Genomic DNA, 15,078 nt, shown 5'->3' with positions numbered 1-15,078 from the left:
AGCTGCATTAACATTTCCCCGCATCCTTTCCCCTTCAGCCACCCGGCGGCCCCCACCCCCCATCAGTATTCTGGGTCTGGAGATACAAATGTCCTGTGAAACCTGCAGTGACCAGCATCTGCTGGCGGGGGCTGGGGCCAATGGGGTGACCAACACGATGCACCCACAATAGCCCCTATGGTGTAGAGCACTGCCAATCCCAAAGCTGCTCCATAAACATCCCTTTCCTAATGGGGAGCAAGGCTAAGAACTCAAGAGGACTCGGGGACACGGGTGGTGTTGAGAAGTGGTACAGCATATATCCAAGTCAGCACCCACAATGCTGACACATGACATCCAAACTACAACAACCAAACTTAGAAATGTGCCTGTCAAGGTGGCAGGTTGGGAGGTGGGAGGAAACCTGGGGACACTGGGGACAGGAAGTAGAATTGGTGCTGGAACATTGTATGACAAATAGTCAATGATGAATAACTTCAGAAATCATGGTGCTTCTATAAAATAATTTTAAAAATTAAAAATAATAAACATGGGGGCTGGAGCAATAGCACAGCAGGTAGGGCGTTTGTTTGCCTTGCACGCAGCCAACATGGCCAACACAGGTTCGATTCCCAGCATCCCATATGGTCCCCCCAGCACCGCCAGGAGTAATTCCTGAGTGCATGAGCCAGGAGTAACCCCTGAGCATTGCTGGGTGTGACCCAAAAAGAAAAAAATAATAATAAACATGTCTTTTCTCTGTCCAAACATAGGCATGAGTTCACAAACCTGCTGGCGTGCTCCTTCCTCACTCCCACCCCTTACCCCAAGATTACTCTCTCCAGGACTGTAAGAAGTAACCTTCGAACCCAGTTGGGAGTGGTAGGTCCAGAGCCCACATCCATCCCAGTCCCACCCTGCCACTCTGCTCTGTGCATGTAGGAATCCTAGTTGGCAATTCTCTCTGATTGTTCTTTCCCTCTTAAGTAACATGGCATACAACACAAGACATGAGGTTCCGGGATGCTCAGTGGTGAAGAGTCGCCTTGCAGCATGAAGCTGATCATTCAATCTCGAACGCCACCTCGGGCTATGGTACTGCAGCCTGGGACCCCAGCACCGCCACAGAAAGAAGGCCTTCTCTGGCACACAGCAACTGAATGCTGTGACCCCCACCTCGCCCTGCAACCAAACCTGTGAGCACCACAGCCGAAAACATGGGAGCCCCACAAGCGAGTATACACCCCCTGTCATTGCAACCACAACCAAATGGAAGGGGAGCAGACAGCACACACACCATTTTATCATACTGAGAGGGAAAAAAAAGTGCGTGTGCGTCTTCCTCTGTGTGACGATTAGCAACCCCAATAAAGATTATCACCCTAAGGTGACTTAAGGACATTCCGACATAATCAAAGGTCTCAGAGCACAGACAACTGCAGTGTCTGGCACTAAGCAAAGGCGCTGCTACCCAGACACATGCATGAAGCACCTGAGCCAGATGACCATTTACTTCTGAGAGCAGAGGTGAGGTCCCTTCCACAATTCCCCAAGCCCAGGCCCTAGAGCTCTGCCTCCAGTGCCCCTCTGGGACATTAACAAAGAGAAATCCCACATCTGTCCCAATGCATGGGTGGAAAAGTGATGCCATGTCCCCACCACTCAGGAAAGGCAGATACTCGAGCATTGCTATTAAGTCAGCAGATCTCAGGAGCATGCATGTGGATTTGTTGAATTTTCATTGAATTTTCAGAGCACCTGCACAATGGATAAGGACAGGACATGCTGGGGAAATCTCCCTCTGCTCTCTTTCCCACCCAATCACCCCACAACCACTCCCAGGAGTCTCTTCTGGGACAAAAAAAGGAGGCACCTTAAACTTTTTTTTTTTTTTTGCATTTTGGATCACACCTGTCGATGCTCAGGGATTACTCCTGACTCTGCACTCAAGAATCACTCCTGGCGGTGCTCAAAGGACCATATGGGATGCTGGGAATCAAACCTGGGTCGGCCGCATGCAAGGCAAACGCCCTACCCGCTGTGCTATCGCTCCAGCCCCCAAGGCACCTTAAACTTTGAGCCAAGAGGAGTCCAGAAAGTTTCAGGTTCTAAGCCAAATGCTTTTTGGGGGAGAAGAGATTTCACAACATGAAGTTGCTGCAATGCTCCTGATCTCAGTTCCCTCCTTTGCAAAATAGAAATCCTCTAAACACCAGACAAGTCTGAATGTGATGTAAAGGAAATGTGTGGAAAATGCTAGAGAGCAATGCTGGAGTCAAGTGGGATTCCCCAGGAGGAAACTGAGGCCAGAGATCCTGGGTAACCATGGTGCCTGTTTCATGACAGCCAAGCAGTAGCGTCCACTGAAAGAATGAACTTGCTCTGGGTCATGCAAGTTGGGCAAAAAGCTGGGAGACAGAATTCTTGTTCAGGAAAAAAATCTTTTGACTGCTGTTTGCTTGTTTGTTTGTTTGTTTGTTTGTTTGTTTTTGGACCACACCTGGCAATGCTCAGGGGTTACTCCTGATTCTGCACTCTGGAATTACTACTGGCAGGGCTCAGGGGACCACATGGGGAGCCAGAGATGGAGCCCAGGTCGACCAAGTGCAAGACAAGCGTCCCCCCCTCCCCCACTGTGCTATGGCTCTGACCCTTCTTCCTCTTCTTGAAGCAGATCCACCTGGGCACCTTCCCATCCAATGGTCACAGGAACCCTTCGAGAAGACAAGCATCACCTCTCCCACTTTCCTAGTGAACGAACCAGAACTTAGGCAGGCCTGAGACCACACCCACAAGGGGGAGTAAACGAGGTGCCCTGACACTGAGTCTAGTGCCCCCCGAAGTTCTCTGAGGACCACCAACTACCACCTGCTGGTTGCCTCACTTCACCCAGCCCCCAACACCAGCAACTGCACCATGACCTTCGCCCCATGAGACCCCTGCAAAAATCAGACTTCCCTTAATCCCCGTTTCCTTCTCCCATTACATGGAGAACCCAATCTGATTGTTAGCTATAAGTCCCCACCGTACCCCCAACACTGACTGTCATAACCCCCTCCCTACATAGAGACTGAAGCCCTACTGGTGCTCAGCAAGTGAATGAAAGAGCTAAAAATCACAGTTTAACAAGGCAAAGAAAAGGGAAATGAAAATGGTACTCTGGAAGAGATGTCAGCCCTTGTGGGAGAGAGAAAATGAACTCCAACTAGGCTCTGTGTGCCGCAGGGCACGTGGTTCTGGTAACACTTCCTCCCCAGCCCAGACTGTACAGAATGCTCCACTGTCTCCCAGGTGACAAGGGACAGGCAGCACAGCCAGAGGTGACAGAAAGGCGTCTAGCACTGTTCTCCTGGCATTCCATAAGAGCTAAGTGGTGATTTCAGGGGGCGAAAGGCAGAATCGTGACTCTCTGTGTGATTGTTTCCACGACTAATGAGTTGCTGGGCTGTGCGTCAGACGGCCCGGCTCTGCTCGGGGCTTCGCAGTGCCAGATGGAAGCGCTCTCTGCAGAGAGTAAACCTCCCATCCCCATAGCAACTCCACCCGAGCTTCCAAGATGCTTCAACAGACACGCATCAAATTGTTTCCTCCTTTTTCAGACACTGACTTTTTTTCGGTTCCACTAGGAAAATCAAGTTCATGGAGGATTTCTTAGTTCTAGAAGTAGTAACACATGATCACAATGGGAACGAGAGAAAAGACAGTAAAGATGGCATTTTTCAAATGCCCCTTTCATACCCATGCAGAAGTTGTGGGTTTGGCTTTGTTTTTCCCTTTTGGTGTCAGGGATTAAACTCTAGTTCTCAGGAACTCCTCCGGCCCCTCAGGAGACCACTGCTAGCAATGCTTGTGTGCGTTTCCTTGCTGTCTATTTTCTGGATGGAGGTTCTGTGTGTGTGTGTGTGTGTGTGTGTGTGTGTGTGTGTGTGTGTGTGCCTGTGTCCTTCCAGCCAGAAATTCCTAATGAAGGCAGAGACTGGAGCAGAGCCCAGTGAGAAAATCCACCCAAGTTAGGCTGGACAAGTGCCACGGCCAGGTGGGGTGGGACTGCAGCTGTGTCCTCTGCAGGGCAGGAAGGAAGAATCTTCCTCCTGGGGAAAGCCTGGTGTGGCCAAGGCTGAACTCATGTGCAGGAGAGATGGAGAGATGAGCAGGATGCCAGCAGCTCACAGGTGCTTGGGTGGAAAGCCCCATGCAGAAATGAATCGCTAGATTGACTGCCACTCTTTGGAATTTATCTTATTCAGGGTTTCCTTCTTGGTCCACATCCTTGGGGGAGGGGAGGTTATTTATTTACTTATTTTTGGTCACACATGGCAGTGCTCAAGGTTTGCTCAAGTGGCTCTGCACTCAGGGATCACTCCTGGTATCCTAGCAGGCTCCAGGAATTGACTGCCAGTCAACCACATGCAAGGCAAGTACCCTACCCACTGTACTATTGTTCTGGCCCCATCTGTGGGGATTTTTAATCCAAGGCACCAAAATAAAACTCAAGAAGATCTATCTAAGACTGAATAAAAAGCACAGTCAGATGTCTGGGAAGTGAGTCAGTCTTTCAGGTCCTGTCAAATACTTAATCGTCTGTGACAGGATGGAGGAAAAAGTCACAGACCATCCTTTTCTCTGGTGAACTTTTCCTGATCCCAAGAACTGAAGAAAACAGTCAAGCAGAATGAGATTCTGGAACTACCTTGTTTCTAAAGAGAGACCCACCTAAGGGTGATTTTAATAAAAATAACAAATCTGATCTTTTTTCACCACTTGATCAATCTGCTTGAAAGATGGAAATGATATTTTATTCATATTTTATTCATCCATCATTTGGCAAGTTATATCTGGAAGAGGAAAGAGGAAAGGCAAGAGTCCATTGAGAAAAGTTTCTCTAGAAGACTGGGGGGAGGGGGCGGGGAATTGTGAAATCAAATGTCCAGACAGGTGAGTGGACAAACCAAAGTGGGCAGTTAGGGGGTGCCCAGAAACTTGGCCTGGCTCAGCCCATCCCTCCTCACCTCTTCCACTTTTCTCAGTTTTATGTTTGTGGTGAGTTTTGCCCTGACCACAGTCACAGTGATGGGGCTGAGGACCAGTACCCACACCTCATCCCGCTCAGAAGACATGGGGGTGACCTCGTGGACGGCCTCAGGTCTTACAGCTTTGTGAGTATGTGTTGATGCATTTTCACTTTCAGGCAGCCATGGTGCCACCAGGACTGGGAGCAAAGGGCAGCGTGGCTGCAGACAGCATGACTCCTTCCCTGAGGACCAGACAGAGAAAGGCAGGTCTAACCTGGGCAGGACAGCAGTGGAGGCGCAGGGCAGGAGGGACCTGGCAGAGCAACCACAAGGCCCTGTGAGGTGGAGTGAAGGGGTGACAGGCATGGCAGGAGGGTCCCCCATCCCCCAGGTCAGGAAACTAACATCTGAAGTCACTGCTGTGCTGAGCCCAGACTACAGGTGAGCAAGAGGACAGGCAAGAGGCTCTGATGAAACGTCTGTGATGATGACAAGGATGTGATGGTGACAAGCGACCAGATTTGGGGCAGATCTTGGAAATAGAATTAACAGAATTACCAGTGACGTATTCAATATGCCAGACACAGTAACAACAAAGTCTCCAATGGAGATGTTACTGGGCCCGCTCGAGCAAATCGATGAACAACGGGAGGGCCTTTACTTTTACTTTACTTTACCAGTGACTGTGAGCGCCAGAAGACAAAAGAGAGCAAGAGGAGAGCCTTAGGATGTGTGGCTAGGGAGAGACAAGACAGCAGGGAAGGCAAGAAGGGAGTCTTACAAGTCATCAATCAGGGTTTGATCCCCAGTACCCCATATGGTCCCTTGCCAGGCGTAATCCCTGGGCACAGAGCCAGGAGAAAGCCCTGAGTAATGCCATGTGTGGCTCAAATTCCCCCCCTCCCTCCCCAAAACAAAACCAAATAAGTTGCTTTGGTCTGCTCACTGGGCACCAAATGGCCTTCCCTCCTTCCTATGAGAGGATAGTTAGGAAATGGAAGGACCTGTGTGGGCAACCAGGGAAGGGAGCAGCTGGAAGGATCAAGGGAATAGTGGGCAGGGGTCAGCAGGGGTATCAAGGGGGAAAGTGGGGGTATGTAGGGAGGAATTAAGAAGTGACTTCTGTCTATGTCAGAGATGCCCACTAACAGTAGAGATGTCTAGTACACAAGCAAGTTTAGATTTCAGAGCTTAGGGGCCAACTTCTATGTAAAGAACTTCTCTGCAAGCATGCAACATGTTTCTCCCCAAAACTTTTCAGAGAAGGTACAAGTGTCTCAGTGGAGAAATCTTCCCCACTCATCATAAAGGACGGCCCCTGTAAGCCCCCCTGAGGGCTTACACCCCCCAGTCATCAGAGACTCCTGTTACAGCCATGGAAGTGGAAAGGATCAAGGACCAGAACTGTCTCGCCTGGGAAGGCTGTCACCAAAACTGTACAGGACAGTGACAAACGGATACCCCGATGGAATGTTTCCAAGGAGAGGGCACGGCTTCTTCAGCGAGCTCGCCCAAACAGCTGTTGTATTTTTGCCGACTCGGCACTGCATTTCCCTCTGTTAACTAGTAAAGCAAGTCAGCAGGGCCCACTGACAGCCTGCCACGGTGACCAAGCCCACGGGGTTAGCAGGACTCAGTGACCACTCTATTATGCAACCAGCAAGCCACCGGGAATAACATGTGGACGAGGCGCCTCTCATCAGACCATGCTATCAGCCTTCCACCTAGCTGGGGTTGCGGCCACAAACTGACCCCCTCCACTGTACTCATTTAGTTCTTATTGATCCCACAAAGTAATTACCCGAGGAGATCAGAAAGCACTTCACTGGCCACCTAAACTGTGGAATAGTCCCTAAGCCTTATTAGTGGACATCTCAGTCAGAGACAGTCTGAAGACTCCCGCCACCCCAGCCTCTTGGAGCAGGCAGGAGGGTCCTCGCTCTGGGGGCGGGCTGAGTTCATGTGTGGCTTTAGGGTGCGGAAGGGATCCGGTGGAGGAGAGAGAGCAGCAAGCTGCCAAGGAAGTGTGAGCCTCACTGTGAATGACTCGCACTTGAAATCCAAGGGATCAGCCTACTTGGGGACCAACCACCAGAGGTGAGGAAGAGGAAGCCCAGCACCAATAGTGAACAGCTTAGCGAAGACCGGGAACCACAGAGTGGAGGCATGGGCTGGCCTCACAGTGCTCCTAGGACCACATTAGGTGACCAGGACAAAGGACCACCAAGGAGAAAAAAAACTAAAGGCTAAGACAAGACTGAGATTAACATGGACTCACATCTAAAGCATCTGATCCAATGGCAGAAGTCACTGCATTTGGGTGATATAGTAGGGGGAAGGGGGACAAATGGGAGCCACAAAAGGCAAGGACGGGGTATTCCACCCCATCATCAGCCACAGGAGGGCCCTGTTTGCCAGAAGAGCTTTTCCAGCCCTGAACAGAAGAGGTGAGAGCAGCTCACTTCCCGCATCACACACACGGCTGCCACACACGATTCAGAGACCTCTATCTCCCTTCTACTAACTCACCAGGAGAGAACCACAGGGCTTTCTGCACCACCCCTTCCCCCCACACACACACTATACCCCCATCACACACCTGGATTCAACCACTTATACTGTGGGTTCTAGTGTTAAAGTTCGCACCTGTCACTGTCATTTGTCATCCTGTTGTCCATTGATTTGCTCAAGTGGGCGCCAGTAACATCTCCATTCGTCCCAGCCCTGAGATTTTAGCAGCCTCTCCTTACTCGTCCTTCCCAACCCTGACACATTGGAGGCTCTTTCAGGGTCAGGGGAATGAGGCCCGTTATTACTGTTTTTGGCATACGCCACGGGTAGCTTGCCAGGCTCTGTCATGCGGGCAGGATACCCTCAGTAGCTTGCTGGGCTCTCTGAGGGGAACAGAGTATTCATGGCCGCTCGCTCCAGGAAATACTGGAGTTCTCACCTGACCTCAAAAAATTATACTGACCAGGATGCTACCCAGCAGAGCCTTGATCCCAGTGACCTTCCTTCAGAAAACACAGGCTGTATGACTCGTCAACCAAGACATCGCTTTCATCAAACCCCATGTGAAGATCTGAACCCCACGTGCAACTAAGAGCCACATTTGAGAAGAAGCAGGGGGAAAAATCCATTCCTTAGACTACTATGTACATTTCATTCATTATGTGTTCCTGGAACCCAAGATACATGAAATGAGATGATGCCTGGGGAAAGCTCTGAAAAGTTACAGTGATTTGGCAAAGAGAAGGTACTCTGTGGCCACCTGCAAGTGTTGTGCTAGTGTGAGCCACGTAGGGTACAAAATGCAAGCATTTTGCGACACACCACAAAAATACTGAATCTTAAAGAATTCCAGTCAAGGCAGGTCTCTGCTGTGAATAACTGGGCATGAAAATGGAAAGTGGGTCTCCCAACAGGCTTATTTTCTTCACTGTTACCTGTCAGTTGACTGGGTGTTTTCACAAAGGTTCCTCAACAGAACCAGCCATTCCCTGAATACAGTACCAGAAACAACCAGAACAACAATACTCACCACGACAACCCTTAGGTTTTACTTAGATCCTCCGAGTGACCGATATTCACTGAACACACAGCCACTCTCTCCATCTTTATTCACAACCTTCTAAGCAAGTCTTCCTTCTCCCATTTCCACTCAGCTGTAAGCCCAAAATCAGTCAACCTGCCTTTCCTTCAACCAGCCTTGTCCTGAAGTTGCCCACCCTCCCAGCCATGCCCGGAAGAGCCCCTTCCTCTCACACCATCCGCACCCCACCTTCTGACACCCCTGCTGCCTCCTCTGCTGGCCTCAAGGACACAGGGACAGTCTGGGGAGCAATGAAAGCAGCAAGATCCCTGCAGCCCCTCCACAGGCTGGCTGAACAACCCCATTCTTAGAGGCAGGGACCCTAACCAGTGCCCAGCCCAGAGTGAGACTAGACAATCTCCATGATAGGGGTCACACAATCCTGATGGCTTTTCCTGGGTCAAAGAAGGCATGTTAGCATCAAATCCCGGTCTTCCAATACATTAGAATTGCCTCTCAAGGTGCTCAAACATCTACATTGCAAAAAAAAAAAATGCGCTTAGACAGTCAGGACAGTGTCATGGTGAGGCACAGTGTACACATTTGAGGTGGCAGCACTCAAACACTAAAGAGCACTAAAGAGATGATGATCTAGGATTTTTTTTTAAAATCACACTCCCTTTAAGTTTCAGGAACTAGCTGCCTGCCCTTCCACCTCTCTCATATTTGTTCTGGGCAACTTTGTTGTTATTTTGGCATGATTTGGGTTGTTTTTGTTTAGGCGGGGGGTGTCTCACCCAGCAGGGCTCAAGACTCACTCCTGGCTCTGCCCCCAGGAATCATGCCTGGAGGGTCTCAGGGGATCAGACCATGGTGCTGGGGATTGAGCCCACAGTGGAAGCATGCAGGCGAGCGCCCTGCCCACTGCACTACCTCTCCTGTCCCCTCACCTCTCTCTGAATGCACACTCCCACAGCTCACAGGCTAGAAATCTTCCCACTTTTCAGTACATACTACCTAAGAGGGAAAAACTTTCAAGCGCACACACAAAACAAGTACATTTTTTAAAATCAATGTGTAAACATATGCACTGTGGTAATCATGCACTGTACACATAAGACATTAAAGAGAATGAACTAAGTTTAAAGCTCCTGTATGTTTGCTTTCCAGGTGCTGGTACAACCGCTCTCTGGAAGGCACCAGCAGCCAAATTTCTCTGGTCTGAACAGCTCTTCCACTGTCTGAACCCAAAGCCAGGCTTTCCCGATGCCTCTGAATGGATCACTGTAGGTAGTCATGCACCCCAGGCACGACTGCCCATTCCCTGCATTGCCATCCATGCCCAGAGCCCAAAGTGCTCCATAAAATGCAAAGAAGAGGAACAGGGAAGGGAGGAAATGTGGGAGACCATCAGACCGTCAGTTCAAAGTCTTTCCAAATGGCTTCCACAGTATTCCTAACTCCTGACTATGGTTACTATTATTCTCCTTCCTTGTAGCGGGGAGTTGTTGCGGGGACCAGTTGCCATGCTCAGCTCTGACCAACATGCTCCGGGGGGCTACCTATTCACTCTTCACTTGACCACATCTTGGTTGCTGTGCTCACAGGAGGGAGGGATTCACACTTGGCTGTGGCCTCACACCTTTGTAGCTGTGGTGCTTACACACACTCAGTGACAGCACCTAGGATCCTTACAGCAGAGCCACTGGGACTATACTTGGGACACGGGGGCCAATAGAAGTGGGAATCGCCAGAGACTCAGGATAGCCAGGAAGGTGCTCTTGGTGCTGAGCTGACCAGGGCACTGAATGTTCTAGGTCTTAATCTGAGTGATCTGAAACAGTAGCTCTTATTCACTGGCCCTTCTGGTCCACCTGAATCCATCCTGCTGCGTCTCCTGGCTCACCTGAGTGGGAGCTGGGTTTCACCCACATCAGGTACAGAGGACACATCACAAATGTTCACGTGGCTTCACAAGAGCTGCCCTCTCACTAAGAGGGCTCTCTCCAACTGCTTTGCACACACATGGTTTTATAGAACCCTTTGCACAATCCAAGAGGTGAGAAAATAGTTGCTTGCTTTTTGGTTTTTAATTTTTAAAGGGGCCACGGGATGCTCCCGAGTGATGCTCCTCCCCAGAGCAAGTTAGGAGTGTTCAGACCTCAAGCCCAGCCTTGTGACACGTGTGTGACACTTCCACATTACCAAGGTTCATCAGGGCTACCCCTGACAGTGCTGGGGGACGAGGGGGCAAGGGGTCTGTGCCGTTCAGGGCATCAAACTCAAGGCCTCATATATGCGAGGTACATGCTTTGCCATGCGTACCATGTTTTAGGCCCCCATGAGTTGTTTTAAAGAAGAGCAAAGTGACCTTCCCACAGGCACGTAGTTCCTCAGGTCTCTAGCAGGACCAGACCCCAAAAGAGACAGCAAAGAAGGTGGACATAAACAATCCTCATGGCTGCAACTTCCTTGAACCAGGAAACCTGGTCAGTCTGTTCATACCTGCTAGCATTTGTCCATACATGTCCCAAACAGTGTGACACCCTGGGCAGGGAAGCTGCTGCCCAGGTCCACATTTGAACCATGACGTAGCTCCCTCCATGGATTGGGCGGGGACAGATGCTGATGGTGGGCACCAGAGAGAGAGTTAGTCCCTTCGGCACATAATCTGCCCTGATGTTCAAAATTGAATCTATAAACCATGCTCCAACAGTGAAAGGATGAACATTCACATTACGGAGCAATGTACTATGAGCTCCATTAAATATCAAGTGCCCTAACTCAATTAAGACCCAACTTATTTTTTAAGGGGTGGGAGGATTGTGATTTTTTTCTGGATGTAATTAACTTAATAATTCTAGTTATGACTATTATGTGTGTTATATGTCCACACACATATATATCCACACTTCTTTTTTCTTTTTGACATTATTTTTTTCAGAGGAAAAACATTGTAAATCCAGGGCCTCTGGTTTAGAAATGAGATTTTCAATCTCATATCCGAATGTCAGTAGGAAGAAAGCTCACTTCTATAAAGGTGCAATGTTTATCTTAATAGCCTAAGTGGCAGAAAAACAAATGTCCAAGCAAGTGAACCAACTGTAAACATTACCTCCACCCTTGAAATCATGCATGAATTATGTCCCCAAAAGCCCTCTGTCCCTGTTAGAAAAACATTCTGGCATTTTGTCATTCTGCTGAAGGAACAAACCAAATTCAGGCAGGTCAAATTAAACAAAAGTCTGCCGGCCTCACACACCTCAACCAACAGCAAACACAGGGGGGAAAGTACACAAGGTGTATTTTTCAATCATCCAAAGTGCCCTGAGCAAATGTTCCAGAGACCTATTCAATAACAGGGCTAGCATGCAACTCCCCTGGGAGTTCGTGGCTCCCACAGGCTGCTCCCCCCAAGGCACTGCCTGGCCCCTGCTGGGGAGCCCACGCGGCTCCCTCCTCTGAAGGTCCTCAGCCAACATCATCTCCAAGATTTCATCATCTACACACAACCTAACACAGTTCCGGCAAATCTGACCTGAAGCACAGTGAGATTGTGACTCACTCCCTGCCAGCAGGAGTTGTGGGTACAGTGACTACCGCTTCCCCAGCCTGCCTTAGCCCCCTTGTCTGGGTCGACTCACAATCACGCAGACGAGACAGTGTTGTGTGCCCATGTAGGCTCTCAACCTTGCCCATGACTCACCAGTCCAGGCCCCAGGGAGTCCACACCCACAGCTACTGAACCATTAGACGCACAAAAGTAGGTGTGTGTGTGTGTGTGTGTGTGTGTAACACTGTGATGAGCCTTAAGGACACAGAGATGTTGGTGTCACCCCTGAAACAGCATTGTTAGGGGGCTCCATCCACCCTGATCCAACCTCTCAACTGTCATGGCTGACTTGTGATGAGAACTAAATCTGCTAATAACAATCCATTCATGACAATTCAGATGATTCCCCCTTTTTGGAGGAGCTCTGGTTTGGGGGGTGAGACCCTGTTGCATGTAACTTAAAAAGGGCCTAGGCCAGAGCCAGAGTGATAGAACAGCAGGTAGGGTTCTTGCCTTGCACACAGTCAACCCAGATTTGATCCCCAGCACCCCATAAGGTCCCCTTACCTCCGCCAGGAGTGATCTCTAAGAACTGAGCAAGGAGTAAGCCCCTTAGTACCACCAGATATGGCCAAAAACCAAAAAATAATTAAAATAGTAGAATTCAGTCTAAAATTCAATTAACTCTGCAGTGTGATTATTCACCGACATCATTTTGTTGGCCCCCAACAAAATTCCAGCAAATAGCAAAACTCTTTTAACCTGGAATTCTGAAGATATTGTAGCACTGTCATCCCATTGTTCATCAATTTGCTCGCGCGGGCACCAGTAACGTCTCCATTGTGAGACTTGTTGTTACTGTTTTTGGCATATCAAATATGCCACGGGGAGCTTGCCAGGCTCTGCCGTGCGGGTGGGATACTCTCGGTGTCTTGCTAGGCTCTCCAAGAGGGACAGAGGAATCGAACCCGGGTTGGCCACATGCAAGGCAAACACCCTACCCAGCTATTGCTCAAGCCCTGATGATTTTAATCTATATTTTTATAACACAACCATAGAAAGGAAAATGTAGATAACAAACTATTTTATGTCAAAATCAAAATGATTTTATTTCACAGCAATATTCTGTATCTGCAAGGTTCTATTATTATACACCCTCTTATTTGTGGGAGGAGATGGGGAGCCCATCCTTTCTGAAAAGCAATCTGGCAATAATCCTGAAGATCTTGTACCCACCAACTCCCCTTTTAGAAAACTACCCTTAAGAATGTGATCAAAATGATCAATGTGGTATTATTTATTATTATACCAGAGAAAATGTACCTCAATGACTCAAAGCAGGTTTCTTAAAAAAATAACAACATAATCATAAATTAAATACTACAATCATCAAAATTGGTATTTAGAGACCATTTAAACCGCACTTAAAAAGGAAGGCACTATAGTAGCACTGTAGCACTGTCCTCCCATTGTTCATCGATTTGCTTGAGCGGGCACCAATAACATTTCCATTGTGAGACTTGTTACTGTTTTGGGCATATCGAATACTTCATGGGTAGCTTGCCAGGCTTTGCCGTGAGGGCGGAATACTCTCAGTAGCTTGCCAGGCTCTCCGAAAGAGGCGGAAGAATCGAACCCAGATTGGCTGTGTACAAGGCAAATGCCCCACCCGCTATGCTATCGCTCCATCCCAAAAAGGAAGGCAGGATGCTAAAAGTTTTTTAAATATCTAAGTTGTATACATCTCAGCATGTTGCAATATAGATTATATGCATGTCATTATTAGTCTATAAGCATTGCTGAAAAGAACTAACTAAACAGTTAACAGGCTCTGTGTTCAGAGATTCACTCAGGTGGTGACCAACAGACAATGATGCTGGGGACCAAACCCAGGCATCCTGCATGCAAAGCATCAACTTCAGACGATTGAGTTATTTCTCCCACCCAATTTTGGTCTTTTAAAATGTTCTTTTTGTCTCTTTTCAAATCTTCCTTCTCATCATCAAGAAGTATATAATCAAAGGATTGGGGGAGAAGGGGGTTTCAGCGATTACCTCCGTAATTTCAGCTCAAAAACTACTGAATTTTTTTTTAAATTTTAGGCACCACGTAATCTCATCAATGGCCAAGATCCAGAGACTATAAAACAAAGCTCCCGGAAGAGAACAATGCAGTTTCTCCCTCTCAGAGAGCCCGGCAAGCTACCAGCTACCAAGAGTCTCCCGCCAACACATCAGAGCCTGGCAAGCTACCTGTGATGTATTCAATATGCCAAAAGGCAATAATGGGTCTTATTCCCCTGACCCTGACAGAGCCCCCAATACGCCATTGGGCTATGCTAGCACATGATAGAGATCAATGGAGACGTTACTGCCCTGCTTGAGCAAATTGATGAGGCACAAGTGATACAAGTGAAGTGATTTTTTTTTTAAATTGAATCATGAGATACACAATTACAATGTTGTTCACCACTGGGTTTCAGTGTACAACGTTCCAACACCTTCTCTTCATCAGTGTACATTTCCCACCCAATGTCCCTAGTTTCCCTCCCACCCTGTCCCCCCAAGTCTGTCTCTATGGCAGGCACTACTCACCCTCCACACTGTGTATCTCCTTCCTTTCTTCCTTTTTGGCACTGTGGTTTGCAAGACTGTTACTGAAAAGTTATCCTGTCCATCACTTTACCTCCTTTCAGCACTCAGTTCTCAGTTGGAAAGATCACTCTGGACTGACTGAATACTTTTAGAAATGATCACTTTGGACAAGAATAATTGAATTTTTTTCTAAGCTAGGATCAAACGAGGCGAGGCAGAGCCCCAAACTAGCAGCAGGGTCCCATGCGCCACAGCCCTGCCTTCAAGAAGCACAGAATCAAGAAAACTGATTCTCGATGAGGGGCTTCCTGTCCAGTAACAATGACCACATGGAGTCCCCACCAGTGAGAAGCCGATTTCTGGGTGTGGATGGGATGAAGCCGTGGGTGCCCGGTGCTGTTGCAGAGA

This window comes from Sorex fumeus, unplaced genomic scaffold (assembly GCF_029834395.1).
Source record: "Sorex fumeus unplaced genomic scaffold, SorFum_2.1 ptg000063l, whole genome shotgun sequence".
In the NCBI taxonomy this organism is placed as follows: domain Eukaryota; kingdom Metazoa; phylum Chordata; class Mammalia; order Eulipotyphla; family Soricidae; genus Sorex; species Sorex fumeus.
The sequence above is the reverse complement of the archived record's forward strand: the minus strand, read 5'-3'. Positions refer to the sequence as shown.